The sequence below is a fragment of the Chiloscyllium plagiosum genome, unplaced genomic scaffold (assembly GCF_037043375.1).
Source record: "Chiloscyllium plagiosum isolate Xiang-an unplaced genomic scaffold, Cpla_swu_hap1 HiC_scaffold_48, whole genome shotgun sequence".
In the NCBI taxonomy this organism is placed as follows: domain Eukaryota; kingdom Metazoa; phylum Chordata; class Chondrichthyes; order Orectolobiformes; family Hemiscylliidae; genus Chiloscyllium; species Chiloscyllium plagiosum.
In genome coordinates, this window is record NW_028270186.1 from 28,446,042 (window position 1) to 28,461,437 (window position 15,396).

The 15,396-nt window shown below is 45.5% G+C and overlaps 6 non-coding genes across 6 annotated transcripts; all 6 read left to right on the top strand.

The window, feature by feature from the left end:
* Window positions 1-1,829: 1,829 nt before the first annotated feature.
* Window positions 1,830-1,911, top strand: trnal-uag (transfer RNA leucine (anticodon UAG)). The gene has a single exon. It is a non-coding gene; the product is annotated as a tRNA-Leu (tRNA).
* A 2,250-nt stretch (window positions 1,912-4,161) lies between these two features.
* Window positions 4,162-4,243, top strand: trnal-uag (transfer RNA leucine (anticodon UAG)). The gene has a single exon. It is a non-coding gene; the product is annotated as a tRNA-Leu (tRNA).
* Window positions 4,244-6,493: 2,250 nt separating this feature from the next.
* On the top strand, window positions 6,494-6,575 carry trnal-uag (transfer RNA leucine (anticodon UAG)). Its single transcript has one exon. It is a non-coding gene; the product is annotated as a tRNA-Leu (tRNA).
* A 2,250-nt stretch (window positions 6,576-8,825) lies between these two features.
* trnal-uag (transfer RNA leucine (anticodon UAG)) lies at window positions 8,826-8,907 on the top strand. The gene has a single exon. It is a non-coding gene; the product is annotated as a tRNA-Leu (tRNA).
* Window positions 8,908-11,157: 2,250 nt separating this feature from the next.
* On the top strand, window positions 11,158-11,239 carry trnal-uag (transfer RNA leucine (anticodon UAG)). The gene has a single exon. It is a non-coding gene; the product is annotated as a tRNA-Leu (tRNA).
* Window positions 11,240-13,489: 2,250 nt separating this feature from the next.
* On the top strand, window positions 13,490-13,571 carry trnal-uag (transfer RNA leucine (anticodon UAG)). Its single transcript has one exon. It is a non-coding gene; the product is annotated as a tRNA-Leu (tRNA).
* Window positions 13,572-15,396: the final 1,825 nt, after the last annotated feature.

Consider the following 15,396-nt stretch of genomic DNA (forward strand, 5'->3'; position numbering starts at 1 on the left):
TTATGGCCCATTCTTATTGTGTTCTTTCTTTCTCTCTTTTCAGCATTGTCTGGGAAGTGGTGGTGCACTCAGGCTCCAGTATGTTTGAAAGAGCAGTTTGGAATTGCCCTGTTGTTAGTTGTGAGATTACTTTATGGCTCATGCCCCCGGCCTGTCTCACATTTAGCATTCATGCTCGCTGTGTCTGAAAACGCATTTGGTTTGCCAGTTTTGTTTGTGTTCCGTGTTAAATGCTTTCTGTTTTGCGATTCGCTCAATACATTACGAATTAACAGGGTTTCTGAGGTAACTTCCAGCTGCAAAACTCCTCAACTGAGAATCTGGGAAAATTTCCCGCAGTATGGTCAGTCGGAGCAAAAGTAAGGAAGTCGTTCGTTTCTGCAGTGTTTCACAATGCTACTTGTCCGGTGAGCAGTCGAACAGACGAAATGATACTGCCACAGACTGCGACGGCAAGCTCCCCTAAAAAGTAATCCTTTACAGCCGGTGTAAGCAACACAATGTTATTGGCGCACACCGCGTGGAAACAGATACTTCGGTGTATCTCGTCCATGCTCACCACATAGCCATGATTAAACAAGTCCCATGAAACAACGAGCTATTGGAAACAGAAAGGTGAAAGGTAAAATGGCTTCAACTTTCAGTGCTGGGTGCCACTGAGCGTCCGCAGAGGCGACTGCGGCTGGTTTTTGTAGTGTAGTGGTCATCACGTTCGCCTTACGCGCGAAAGGTCCCCAGTACGAAACTGGGCAGAAACTGCTTTGCTCTTCAACTGTAGCATTTAACATGAACAAAAACGGTGCTTTTTTGCTTGCTTTCCCATCTGCAAACCTGCCTTCGAATTTGCTTGAACAAATCTGCTCTCGTAGTGAAATGTAATGCAACTCCATTTAATTACTGTGCAAAGTATTGTAAATTTTTCTCCAACCTGGTTGTGATCATATGCCATTCTGTTTGAGAGCTCTTCACATCGAGAACAAAAAGCACTCAAGGGCAGTTAGCACCTCTTCCGGAGTGGGGGGTGGGGTGAGCTAATTACCTTTTGACTTCTGTTACTACGTTCAGAAACTGTCTTTTAGATTGATGTGAACAGAAACTGCATTTCTAATAAGCACCGTAGAATTTAGCATAATTTATTGAGTCGCTTCTCGTCGACTCAGTTGGTATCCATGTGGCTCATATCCAGGTGTGAACATCTCTGCAGCGAATTGCACGGTTAAGGCAAAAAGGCAAGGAAAGTGGCATCTCGAACCGGCTCCGAGGTCAGAGCATCCTCACAATGTGCTCTGTCGTTCTCGGATTGTAATGCTACCTCCGGTTTTAGGGTGGAGAACATTCTTTGGGACTCTTATTCTGCAAAACAGACACAGTGACTGAAACGATGCTGCGCGGTATGATGTGGAACACGGCCAGCTCAGCTTTGTGCATTTTCCCTGTAGTCCGGTGTGTTTCATGTTCCGTGCAAACGTGAAAGTCGTCCTGTTTCGAGCAATGGGCGAAATCATTTAGCAAAGCAAGAATCGAAATTGCATTAATGTCAAGCAGCTCATGGTTATTTGACCAAATCATAAGCGAACATATATTCTCACGCACTCACAGATACAATTGTAGCTGAAAAGAGTCTGAGAAGATAGACTCAACTTAGCATTGATACTTATCTGGATTGATGGGCTATCATTGTCTGCAGCGAAATTAATATTGTAGACGGGCACATCCCAGCAGTTGTGCGAGTCGGAGAGGGATCATGGAACCCTTTTCACGTGACTTTGCATCTGTTGTTATGCAGCATCACAATTGGAAGTGCAAGAAAATGGGGAGCGCGGACGGCTGGTAGTGTGGCCGAGCGGTCTAAGGCGCTGGATTTAGGCTCCAGTCTCGACAGAGGCGTGGGTTCGAATCCCACCGCTGCCATTTTCTGCTGATCGTTAAAATGCTGTTTCGACTCCTGCTGCATTTCTGTTTAAAACTGAAGAAACATGTGTGTGCTTCCCGGGCAATTAACTGTGGTGTGGGAAAGTGCCGACTTTTCCGGTGTCTGTGCTGTCATGATCGTGCTCGCCTCCCGCGCGGAAAATCGCAAACAGCTCTGCTGTCCCAGACAAGTTGTGCGTTTACTGGAACCGAATGGAGGCTGTTATTTCATTGCTGCTGTGAAACAAAGTCCTGCGGTCGCTCGACTCGTCGTTATTTTGTTTTCTGAAATGGGAAAATCGTTCCAATGAATTGCGATGTCAAATGTTATTGAATTTCTCCCATTTCCTTCATTTCCGTCCTGGAGACATCGGAAGGGAAAGGTAATGTAATCGAGACTGTGATTGGTGAAATTCACTTTTTATGGCCCATTCTTATTGTGTTCTTTCTTTCTCTCTTTTCAGCATTGTCTGGGAAGTGGTGGTGCACTCAGGCTCCAGTATGTTTGAAAGAGCAGTTTGGAATTGCCCTGTTGTTAGTTGTGAGATTACTTTATGGCTCATGCCCCCGGCCTGTCTCACATTTAGCATTCATGCTCGCTGTGTCTGAAAACGCATTTGGTTTGCCAGTTTTGTTTGTGTTCCGTGTTAAATGCTTTCTGTTTTGCGATTCGCTCAATACATTACGAATTAACAGGGTTTCTGAGGTAACTTCCAGCTGCAAAACTCCTCAACTGAGAATCTGGGAAAATTTCCCGCAGTATGGTCAGTCGGAGCAAAAGTAAGGAAGTCGTTCGTTTCTGCAGTGTTTCACAATGCTACTTGTCCGGTGAGCAGTCGAACAGACGAAATGATACTGCCACAGACTGCGACGGCAAGCTCCCCTAAAAAGTAATCCTTTACAGCCGGTGTAAGCAACACAATGTTATTGGCGCACACCGCGTGGAAACAGATACTTCGGTGTATCTCGTCCATGCTCACCACATAGCCATGATTAAACAAGTCCCATTAAACAACGAGCTATTGGAAACAGAAAGGTGAAAGGTAAAATGGCTTCAACTTTCAGTGCTGGGTGCCACTGAGCGTCCGCAGAGGCGACTGCGGCTGGTTTTTGTAGTGTAGTGGTCATCACGTTCGCCTTACGCGCGAAAGGTCCCCAGTACGAAACTGGGCAGAAACTGCTTTGCTCTTCAACTGTAGCATTTAACATGAACAAAAACGGTGCTTTTTTGCTTGCTTTCCCATCTGCAAACCTGCCTTCGAATTTGCTTGAACAAATCTGCTCTCGTAGTGAAATGTAATGCAACTCCATTTAATTACTGTGCAAAGTATTGTAAATTTTTCTCCAACCTGGTTGTGATCATATGCCATTCTGTTTGAGAGCTCTTCACATCGAGAACAAAAAGCACTCAAGGGCAGTTAGCACCTCTTCCGGAGTGGGGGGTGGGGTGAGCTAATTACCTTTTGACTTCTGTTACTACGTTCAGAAACTGTCTTTTAGATTGATGTGAACAGAAACTGCATTTCTAATAAGCACCGTAGAATTTAGCATAATTTATTGAGTCGCTTCTCGTCGACTCAGTTGGTATCCATGTGGCTCATATCCAGATGTGAACATCTCTGCAGCGAATTGCACGGTTAAGGCAAAAAGGCAAGGAAAGTGGCATCTCGAACCGGCTCCGAGGTCAGAGCATCCTCACAATGTGCTCTGTCGTTCTCGGATTGTAATGCTACCTCCGGTTTTAGGGTGGAGAACATTCTTTGGGACTCTTATTCTGCAAAACAGACACAGTGACTGAAACGATGCTGCGCGGTATGATGTGGAACACGGCCAGCTCAGCTTTGTGCATTTTCCCTGTAGTCCGGTGTGTTTCATGTTCCGTGCAAACGTGAAAGTCGTCCTGTTTCGAGCAATGGGCGAAATCATTTAGCAAAGCAAGAATCGAAATTGCATTAATGTCAAGCAGCTCATGGTTATTTGACCAAATCATAAGCGAACATATATTCTCACGCACTCACAGATACAATTGTAGCTGAAAAGAGTCTGAGAAGATAGACTCAACTTAGCATTGATACTTATCTGGATTGATGGGCTATCATTGTCTGCAGCGAAATTAATATTGTAGACGGGCACATCCCAGCAGTTGTGCGAGTCGGAGAGGGATCATGGAACCCTTTTCACGTGACTTTGCATCTGTTGTTATGCAGCATCACAATTGGAAGTGCAAGAAAATGGGGAGCGCGGACGGCTGGTAGTGTGGCCGAGCGGTCTAAGGCGCTGGATTTAGGCTCCAGTCTCGACAGAGGCGTGGGTTCGAGTCCCACCGCTGCCATTTTCTGCTGATCGTTAAAATGCTGTTTCGACTCCTGCTGCATTTCTGTTTAAAACTGAAGAAACATGTGTGTGCTTCCCGGGCAATTAACTGTGGTGTGGGAAAGTGCCGACTTTTCCGGTGTCTGTGCTGTCATGATCGTGCTCGCCTCCCGCGCGGAAAATCGCAAACAGCTCTGCTGTCCCAGACAAGTTGTGCGTTTACTGGAACCGAATGGAGGCTGTTATTTCATTGCTGCTGTGAAACAAAGTCCTGCGGTCGCTCGACTCGTCGTTATTTTGTTTTCTGAAATGGGAAAATCGTTCCAATGAATTGCGATGTCAAATGTTATTGAATTTCTCCCATTTCCTTCATTTCCGTCCTGGAGACATCGGAAGGGAAAGGTAATGTAATCGAGACTGTGATTGGTGAAATTCACTTTTTATGGCCCATTCTTATTGTGTTCTTTCTTTCTCTCTTTTCAGCATTGTCTGGGAAGTGGTGGTGCACTCAGGCTCCAGTATGTTTGAAAGAGCAGTTTGGAATTGCCCTGTTGTTAGTTGTGAGATTACTTTATGGCTCATGCCCCCGGCCTGTCTCACATTTAGCATTCATGCTCGCTGTGTCTGAAAACGCATTTGGTTTGCCAGTTTTGTTTGTGTTCCGTGTTAAATGCTTTCTGTTTTGCGATTCGCTCAATACATTACGAATTAACAGGGTTTCTGAGGTAACTTCCAGCTGCAAAACTCCTCAACTGAGAATCTGGGAAAATTTCCCGCAGTATGGTCAGTCGGAGCAAAAGTAAGGAAGTCGTTCGTTTCTGCAGTGTTTCACAATGCTACTTGCCCGGTGAGCAGTCGAACAGACGAAATGATACTGCCACAGACTGCGACGGCAAGCTCCCCTAAAAAGTAATCCTTTACAGCCGGTGTAAGCAACACAATGTTATTGGCGCACACCGCGTGGAAACAGATACTTCGGTGTATCTCGTCCATGCTCACCACATAGCCATGATTAAACAAGTCCCATTAAACAACGAGCTATTGGAAACAGAAAGGTGAAAGGTAAAATGGCTTCAACTTTCAGTGCTGGGTGCCACTGAGCGTCCGCAGAGGCGACTGCGGCTGGTTTTTGTAGTGTAGTGGTCATCACGTTCGCCTTACGCGCGAAAGGTCCCCAGTACGAAACTGGGCAGAAACTGCTTTGCTCTTCAACTGTAGCATTTAACATGAACAAAAACGGTGCTTTTTTGCTTGCTTTCCCATCTGCAAACCTGCCTTCGAATTTGCTTGAACAAATCTGCTCTCGTAGTGAAATGTAATGCAACTCCATTTAATTACTGTGCAAAGTATTGTAAATTTTTCTCCAACCTGGTTGTGATCATATGCCATTCTGTTTGAGAGCTCTTCACATCGAGAACAAAAAGCACTCAAGGGCAGTTAGCACCTCTTCCGGAGTGGGGGGTGGGGTGAGCTAATTACCTTTTGACTTCTGTTACTACGTTCAGAAACTGTCTTTTAGATTGATGTGAACAGAAACTGCATTTCTAATAAGCACCGTAGAATTTAGCATAATTTATTGAGTCGCTTCTCGTCGACTCAGTTGGTATCCATGTGGCTCATATCCAGATGTGAACATCTCTGCAGCGAATTGCACGGTTAAGGCAAAAAGGCAAGGAAAGTGGCATCTCGAACCGGCTCCGAGGTCAGAGCATCCTCACAATGTGCTCTGTCGTTCTCGGATTGTAATGCTACCTCCGGTTTTAGGGTGGAGAACATTCTTTGGGACTCTTATTCTGCAAAACAGACACAGTGACTGAAACGATGCTGCGCGGTATGATGTGGAACACGGCCAGCTCAGCTTTGTGCATTTTCCCTGTAGTCCGGTGTGTTTCATGTTCCGTGCAAACGTGAAAGTCGTCCTGTTTCGAGCAATGGGCGAAATCATTTAGCAAAGCAAGAATCGAAATTGCATTAATGTCAAGCAGCTCATGGTTATTTGACCAAATCATAAGCGAACATATATTCTCACGCACTCACAGATACAATTGTAGCTGAAAAGAGTCTGAGAAGATAGACTCAACTTAGCATTGATACTTATCTGGATTGATGGGCTATCATTGTCTGCAGCGAAATTAATATTGTAGACGGGCACATCCCAGCAGTTGTGCGAGTCGGAGAGGGATCATGGAACCCTTTTCACGTGACTTTGCATCTGTTGTTATGCAGCATCACAATTGGAAGTGCAAGAAAATGGGGAGCGCGGACGGCTGGTAGTGTGGCCGAGCGGTCTAAGGCGCTGGATTTAGGCTCCAGTCTCGACAGAGGCGTGGGTTCGAGTCCCACCGCTGCCATTTTCTGCTGATCGTTAAAATGCTGTTTCGACTCCTGCTGCATTTCTGTTTAAAACTGAAGAAACATGTGTGTGCTTCCCGGGCAATTAACTGTGGTGTGGGAAAGTGCCGACTTTTCCGGTGTCTGTGCTGTCATGATCGTGCTCGCCTCCCGCGCGGAAAATCGCAAACAGCTCTGCTGTCCCAGACAAGTTGTGCGTTTACTGGAACCGAATGGAGGCTGTTATTTCATTGCTGCTGTGAAACAAAGTCCTGCGGTCGCTCGACTCGTCGTTATTTTGTTTTCTGAAATGGGAAAATCGTTCCAATGAATTGCGATGTCAAATGTTATTGAATTTCTCCCATTTCCTTCATTTCCGTCCTGGAGACATCGGAAGGGAAAGGTAATGTAATCGAGACTGTGATTGGTGAAATTCACTTTTTATGGCCCATTCTTATTGTGTTCTTTCTTTCTCTCTTTTCAGCATTGTCTGGGAAGTGGTGGTGCACTCAGGCTCCAGTATGTTTGAAAGAGCAGTTTGGAATTGCCCTGTTGTTAGTTGTGAGATTACTTTATGGCTCATGCCCCCGGCCTGTCTCACATTTAGCATTCATGCTCGCTGTGTCTGAAAACGCATTTGGTTTGCCAGTTTTGTTTGTGTTCCGTGTTAAATGCTTTCTGTTTTGCGATTCGCTCAATACATTACGAATTAACAGGGTTTCTGAGGTAACTTCCAGCTGCAAAACTCCTCAACTGAGAATCTGGGAAAATTTCCCGCAGTATGGTCAGTCGGAGCAAAAGTAAGGAAGTCGTTCGTTTCTGCAGTGTTTCACAATGCTACTTGTCCGGTGAGCAGTCGAACAGACGAAATGATACTGCCACAGACTGCGACGGCAAGCTCCCCTAAAAAGTAATCCTTTACAGCCGGTGTAAGCAACACAATGTTATTGGCGCACACCGCGTGGAAACAGATACTTCGGTGTATCTCGTCCATGCTCACCACATAGCCATGATTAAACAAGTCCCATTAAACAACGAGCTATTGGAAACAGAAAGGTGAAAGGTAAAATGGCTTCAACTTTCAGTGCTGGGTGCCACTGAGCGTCCGCAGAGGCGACTGCGGCTGGTTTTTGTAGTGAAGTGGTCATCACGTTCGCCTTACGCGCGAAAGGTCCCCAGTACGAAACTGGGCAGAAACTGCTTTGCTCTTCAACTGTAGCATTTAACATGAACAAAAACGGTGCTTTTTTGCTTGCTTTCCCATCTGCAAACCTGCCTTCGAATTTGCTTGAACAAATCTGCTCTCGTAGTGAAATGTAATGCAACTCCATTTAATTACTGTGCAAAGTATTGTAAATTTTTCTCCAACCTGGTTGTGATCATATGCCATTCTGTTTGAGAGCTCTTCACATCGAGAACAAAAAGCACTCAAGGGCAGTTAGCACCTCTTCCGGAGTGGGGGGTGGGGTGAGCTAATTACCTTTTGACTTCTGTTACTACGTTCAGAAACTGTCTTTTAGATTGATGTGAACAGAAACTGCATTTCTAATAAGCACCGTAGAATTTAGCATAATTTATTGAGTCGCTTCTCGTCGACTCAGTTGGTATCCATGTGGCTCATATCCAGATGTGAACATCTCTGCAGCGAATTGCACGGTTAAGGCAAAAAGGCAAGGAAAGTGGCATCTCGAACCGGCTCCGAGGTCAGAGCATCCTCACAATGTGCTCTGTCGTTCTCGGATTGTAATGCTACCTCCGGTTTTAGGGTGGAGAACATTCTTTGGGACTCTTATTCTGCAAAACAGACACAGTGACTGAAACGATGCTGCGCGGTATGATGTGGAACACGGCCAGCTCAGCTTTGTGCATTTTCCCTGTAGTCCGGTGTGTTTCATGTTCCGTGCAAACGTGAAAGTCGTCCTGTTTCGAGCAATGGGCGAAATCATTTAGCAAAGCAAGAATCGAAATTGCATTAATGTCAAGCAGCTCATGGTTATTTGACCAAATCATAAGCGAACATATATTCTCACGCACTCACAGATACAATTGTAGCTGAAAAGAGTCTGAGAAGATAGACTCAACTTAGCATTGATACTTATCTGGATTGATGGGCTATCATTGTCTGCAGCGAAATTAATATTGTAGACGGGCACATCCCAGCAGTTGTGCGAGTCGGAGAGGGATCATGGAACCCTTTTCACGTGACTTTGCATCTGTTGTTATGCAGCATCACAATTGGAAGTGCAAGAAAATGGGGAGCGCGGACGGCTGGTAGTGTGGCCGAGCGGTCTAAGGCGCTGGATTTAGGCTCCAGTCTCGACAGAGGCGTGGGTTCGAGTCCCACCGCTGCCATTTTCTGCTGATCGTTAAAATGCTGTTTCGACTCCTGCTGCATTTCTGTTTAAAACTGAAGAAACATGTGTGTGCTTCCCGGGCAATTAACTGTGGTGTGGGAAAGTGCCGACTTTTCCGGTGTCTGTGCTGTCATGATCGTGCTCGCCTCCCGCGCGGAAAATCGCAAACAGCTCTGCTGTCCCAGACAAGTTGTGCGTTTACTGGAACCGAATGGAGGCTGTTATTTCATTGCTGCTGTGAAACAAAGTCCTGCGGTCGCTCGACTCGTCGTTATTTTGTTTTCTGAAATGGGAAAATCGTTCCAATGAATTGCGATGTCAAATGTTATTGAATTTCTCCCATTTCCTTCATTTCCGTCCTGGAGACATCGGAAGGGAAAGGTAATGTAATCGAGACTGTGATTGGTGAAATTCACTTTTTATGGCCCATTCTTATTGTGTTCTTTCTTTCTCTCTTTTCAGCATTGTCTGGGAAGTGGTGGTGCACTCAGGCTCCAGTATGTTTGAAAGAGCAGTTTGGAATTGCCCTGTTGTTAGTTGTGAGATTACTTTATGGCTCATGCCCCCGGCCTGTCTCACATTTAGCATTCATGCTCGCTGTGTCTGAAAACGCATTTGGTTTGCCAGTTTTGTTTGTGTTCCGTGTTAAATGCTTTCTGTTTTGCGATTCGCTCAATACATTACGAATTAACAGGGTTTCTGAGGTAACTTCCAGCTGCAAAACTCCTCAACTGAGAATCTGGGAAAATTTCCCGCAGTATGGTCAGTCGGAGCAAAAGTAAGGAAGTCGTTCGTTTCTGCAGTGTTTCACAATGCTACTTGTCCGGTGAGCAGTCGAACAGACGAAATGATACTGCCACAGACTGCGACGGCAAGCTCCCCTAAAAAGTAATCCTTTACAGCCGGTGTAAGCAACACAATGTTATTGGCGCACACCGCGTGGAAACAGATACTTCGGTGTATCTCGTCCATGCTCACCACATAGCCATGATTAAACAAGTCCCATTAAACAACGAGCTATTGGAAACAGAAAGGTGAAAGGTAAAATGGCTTCAACTTTCAGTGCTGGGTGCCACTGAGCGTCCGCAGAGGCGACTGCGGCTGGTTTTTGTAGTGTAGTGGTCATCACGTTCGCCTTACGCGCGAAAGGTCCCCAGTACGAAACTGGGCAGAAACTGCTTTGCTCTTCAACTGTAGCATTTAACATGAACAAAAACGGTGCTTTTTTGCTTGCTTTCCCATCTGCAAACCTGCCTTCGAATTTGCTTGAACAAATCTGCTCTCGTAGTGAAATGTAATGCAACTCCATTTAATTACTGTGCAAAGTATTGTAAATTTTTCTCCAACCTGGTTGTGATCATATGCCATTCTGTTTGAGAGCTCTTCACATCGAGAACAAAAAGCACTCAAGGGCAGTTAGCACCTCTTCCGGAGTGGGGGGTGGGGTGAGCTAATTACCTTTTGACTTCTGTTACTACGTTCAGAAACTGTCTTTTAGATTGATGTGAACAGAAACTGCATTTCTAATAAGCACCGTAGAATTTAGCATAATTTATTGAGTCGCTTCTCGTCGACTCAGTTGGTATCCATGTGGCTCATATCCAGATGTGAACATCTCTGCAGCGAATTGCACGGTTAAGGCAAAAAGGCAAGGAAAGTGGCATCTCGAACCGGCTCCGAGGTCAGAGCATCCTCACAATGTGCTCTGTCGTTCTCGGATTGTAATGCTACCTCCGGTTTTAGGGTGGAGAACATTCTTTGGGACTCTTATTCTGCAAAACAGACACAGTGACTGAAACGATGCTGCGCGGTATGATGTGGAACACGGCCAGCTCAGCTTTGTGCATTTTCCCTGTAGTCCGGTGTGTTTCATGTTCCGTGCAAACGTGAAAGTCGTCCTGTTTCGAGCAATGGGCGAAATCATTTAGCAAAGCAAGAATCGAAATTGCATTAATGTCAAGCAGCTCATGGTTATTTGACCAAATCATAAGCGAACATATATTCTCACGCACTCACAGATACAATTGTAGCTGAAAAGAGTCTGAGAAGATAGACTCAACTTAGCATTGATACTTATCTGGATTGATGGGCTATCATTGTCTGCAGCGAAATTAATATTGTAGACGGGCACATCCCAGCAGTTGTGCGAGTCGGAGAGGGATCATGGAACCCTTTTCACGTGACTTTGCATCTGTTGTTATGCAGCATCACAATTGGAAGTGCAAGAAAATGGGGAGCGCAGACGGCTGGTAGTGTGGCCGAGCGGTCTAAGGCGCTGGATTTAGGCTCCAGTCTCGACAGAGGCGTGGGTTCGAGTCCCACCGCTGCCATTTTCTGCTGATCGTTAAAATGCTGTTTCGACTCCTGCTGCATTTCTGTTTAAAACTGAAGAAACATGTGTGTGCTTCCCGGGCAATTAACTGTGGTGTGGGAAAGTGCCGACTTTTCCGGTGTCTGTGCTGTCATGATCGTGCTCGCCTCCCGCGCGGAAAATCGCAAACAGCTCTGCTGTCCCAGACAAGTTGTGCGTTTACTGGAACCGAATGGAGGCTGTTATTTCATTGCTGCTGTGAAACAAAGTCCTGCGGTCGCTCGACTCGTCGTTATTTTGTTTTCTGAAATGGGAAAATCGTTCCAATGAATTGCGATGTCAAATGTTATTGAATTTCTCCCATTTCCTTCATTTCCGTCCTGGAGACATCGGAAGGGAAAGGTAATGTAATCGAGACTGTGATTGGTGAAATTCACTTTTTATGGCCCATTCTTATTGTGTTCTTTCTTTCTCTCTTTTCAGCATTGTCTGGGAAGTGGTGGTGCACTCAGGCTCCAGTATGTTTGAAAGAGCAGTTTGGAATTGCCCTGTTGTTAGTTGTGAGATTACTTTATGGCTCATGCCCCCGGCCTGTCTCACATTTAGCATTCATGCTCGCTGTGTCTGAAAACGCATTTGGTTTGCCAGTTTTGTTTGTGTTCCGTGTTAAATGCTTTCTGTTTTGCGATTCGCTCAATACATTACGAATTAACAGGGTTTCTGAGGTAACTTCCAGCTGCAAAACTCCTCAACTGAGAATCTGGGAAAATTTCCCGCAGTATGGTCAGTCGGAGCAAAAGTAAGGAAGTCGTTCGTTTCTGCAGTGTTTCACAATGCTACTTGCCCGGTGAGCAGTCGAACAGACGAAATGATACTGCCACAGACTGCGACGGCAAGCTCCCCTAAAAAGTAATCCTTTACAGCCGGTGTAAGCAACACAATGTTATTGGCGCACACCGCGTGGAAACAGATACTTCGGTGTATCTCGTCCATGCTCACCACATAGCCATGATTAAACAAGTCCCATTAAACAACGAGCTATTGGAAACAGAAAGGTGAAAGGTAAAATGGCTTCAACTTTCAGTGCTGGGTGCCACTGAGCGTCCGCAGAGGCGACTGCGGCTGGTTTTTGTAGTGTAGTGGTCATCACGTTCGCCTTACGCGCGAAAGGTCCCCAGTACGAAACTGGGCAGAAACTGCTTTGCTCTTCAACTGTAGCATTTAACATGAACAAAAACGGTGCTTTTTTGCTTGCTTTCCCATCTGCAAACCTGCCTTCGAATTTGCTTGAACAAATCTGCTCTCGTAGTGAAATGTAATGCAACTCCATTTAATTACTGTGCAAAGTATTGTAAATTTTTCTCCAACCTGGTTGTGATCATATGCCATTCTGTTTGAGAGCTCTTCACATCGAGAACAAAAAGCACTCAAGGGCAGTTAGCACCTCTTCCGGAGTGGGGGGTGGGGTGAGCTAATTACCTTTTGACTTCTGTTACTACGTTCAGAAACTGTCTTTTAGATTGATGTGAACAGAAACTGCATTTCTAATAAGCACCGTAGAATTTAGCATAATTTATTGAGTCGCTTCTCGTCGACTCAGTTGGTATCCATGTGGCTCATATCCAGATGTGAACATCTCTGCAGCGAATTGCACGGTTAAGGCAAAAAGGCAAGGAAAGTGGCATCTCGAACCGGCTCCGAGGTCAGAGCATCCTCACAATGTGCTCTGTCGTTCTCGGATTGTAATGCTACCTCCGGTTTTAGGGTGGAGAACATTCTTTGGGACTCTTATTCTGCAAAACAGACACAGTGACTGAAACGATGCTGCGCGGTATGATGTGGAACACGGCCAGCTCAGCTTTGTGCATTTTCCCTGTAGTCCGGTGTGTTTCATGTTCCGTGCAAACGTGAAAGTCGTCCTGTTTCGAGCAATGGGCGAAATCATTTAGCAAAGCAAGAATCGAAATTGCATTAATGTCAAGCAGCTCATGGTTATTTGACCAAATCATAAGCGAACATATATTCTCACGCACTCACAGATACAATTGTAGCTGAAAAGAGTCTGAGAAGATAGACTCAACTTAGCATTGATACTTATCTGGATTGATGGGCTATCATTGTCTGCAGCGAAATTAATATTGTAGACGGGCACATCCCAGCAGTTGTGCGAGTCGGAGAGGGATCATGGAACCCTTTTCACGTGACTTTGCATCTGTTGTTATGCAGCATCACAATTGGAAGTGCAAGAAAATGGGGAGCGCGGACGGCTGGTAGTGTGGCCGAGCGGTCTAAGGCGCTGGATTTAGGCTCCAGTCTCGACAGAGGCGTGGGTTCGAATCCCACCGCTGCCATTTTCTGCTGATCGTTAAAATGCTGTTTCGACTCCTGCTGCATTTCTGTTTAAAACTGAAGAAACATGTGTGTGCTTCCCGGGCAATTAACTGTGGTGTGGGAAAGTGCCGACTTTTCCGGTGTCTGTGCTGTCATGATCGTGCTCGCCTCCCGCGCGGAAAATCGCAAACAGCTCTGCTGTCCCAGACAAGTTGTGCGTTTACTGGAACCGAATGGAGGCTGTTATTTCATTGCTGCTGTGAAACAAAGTCCTGCGGTCGCTCGACTCGTCGTTATTTTGTTTTCTGAAATGGGAAAATCGTTCCAATGAATTGCGATGTCAAATGTTATTGAATTTCTCCCATTTCCTTCATTTCCGTCCTGGAGACATCGGAAGGGAAAGGTAATGTAATCGAGACTGTGATTGGTGAAATTCACTTTTTATGGCCCATTCTTATTGTGTTCTTTCTTTCTCTCTTTTCAGCATTGTCTGGGAAGTGGTGGTGCACTCAGGCTCCAGTATGTTTGAAAGAGCAGTTTGGAATTGCCCTGTTGTTAGTTGTGAGATTACTTTATGGCTCATGCCCCCGGCCTGTCTCACATTTAGCATTCATGCTCGCTGTGTCTGAAAACGCATTTGGTTTGCCAGTTTTGTTTGTGTTCCGTGTTAAATGCTTTCTGTTTTGCGATTCGCTCAATACATTACGAATTAACAGGGTTTCTGAGGTAACTTCCAGCTGCAAAACTCCTCAACTGAGAATCTGGGAAAATTTCCCGCAGTATGGTCAGTCGGAGCAAAAGTAAGGAAGTCGTTCGTTTCTGCAGTGTTTCACAATGCTACTTGTCCGGTGAGCAGTCGAACAGACGAAATGATACTGCCACAGACTGCGACGGCAAGCTCCCCTAAAAAGTAATCCTTTACAGCCGGTGTAAGCAACACAATGTTATTGGCACACACCGCGTGGAAACAGATACTTCGGTGTATCTCGTCCATGCTCACCACATAGCCATGATTAAACAAGTCCCATTAAACAACGAGCTATTGGAAACAGAAAGGTGAAAGGTAAAATGGCTTCAACTTTCAGTGCTGGGTGCCACTGAGCGTCCGCAGAGGCGACTGCGGCTGGTTTTTGTAGTGAAGTGGTCATCACGTTCGCCTTACGCGCGAAAGGTCCCCAGTACGAAACTGGGCAGAAACTGCTTTGCTCTTCAACTGTAGCATTTAACATGAACAAAAACGGTGCTTTTTTGCTTGCTTTCCCATCTGCAAACCTGCCTTCGAATTTGCTTGAACAAATCTGCTCTCGTAGTGAAATGTAATGCAACTCCATTTAATTACTGTGCAAAGTATTGTAAATTTTTCTCCAACCTGGTTGTGATCATATGCCATTCTGTTTGAGAGCTCTTCACATCGAGAACAAAAAGCACTCAAGGGCAGTTAGCACCTCTTCCGGAGTGGGGGGTGGGGTGAGCTAATTACCTTTTGACTTCTGTTACTACGTTCAGAAACTGTCTTTTAGATTGATGTGAACAGAAACTGCATTTCTAATAAGCACCGTGGAATTTAGCATAATTTATTGAGTCGCTTCTCGTCGACTCAGTTGGTATCCATGTGGCTCATATCCAGGTGTGAACATCTCTGCAGCGAATTGCACGGTTAAGGCAAAAAGGCAAGGAAAGTGGCATCTCGAACCGGCTCCGAGGTCAGAGCATCCTCACAATGTGCTCTGTCGTTCTCGGATTGTAATGCTACCTCCGGTTTTAGGGTGGAGAACATTCTTTGGGACTCTTATTCTGCAAAACAGACACAGTGACTGAAACGATGCTGCGCGGTATGATGTGGAA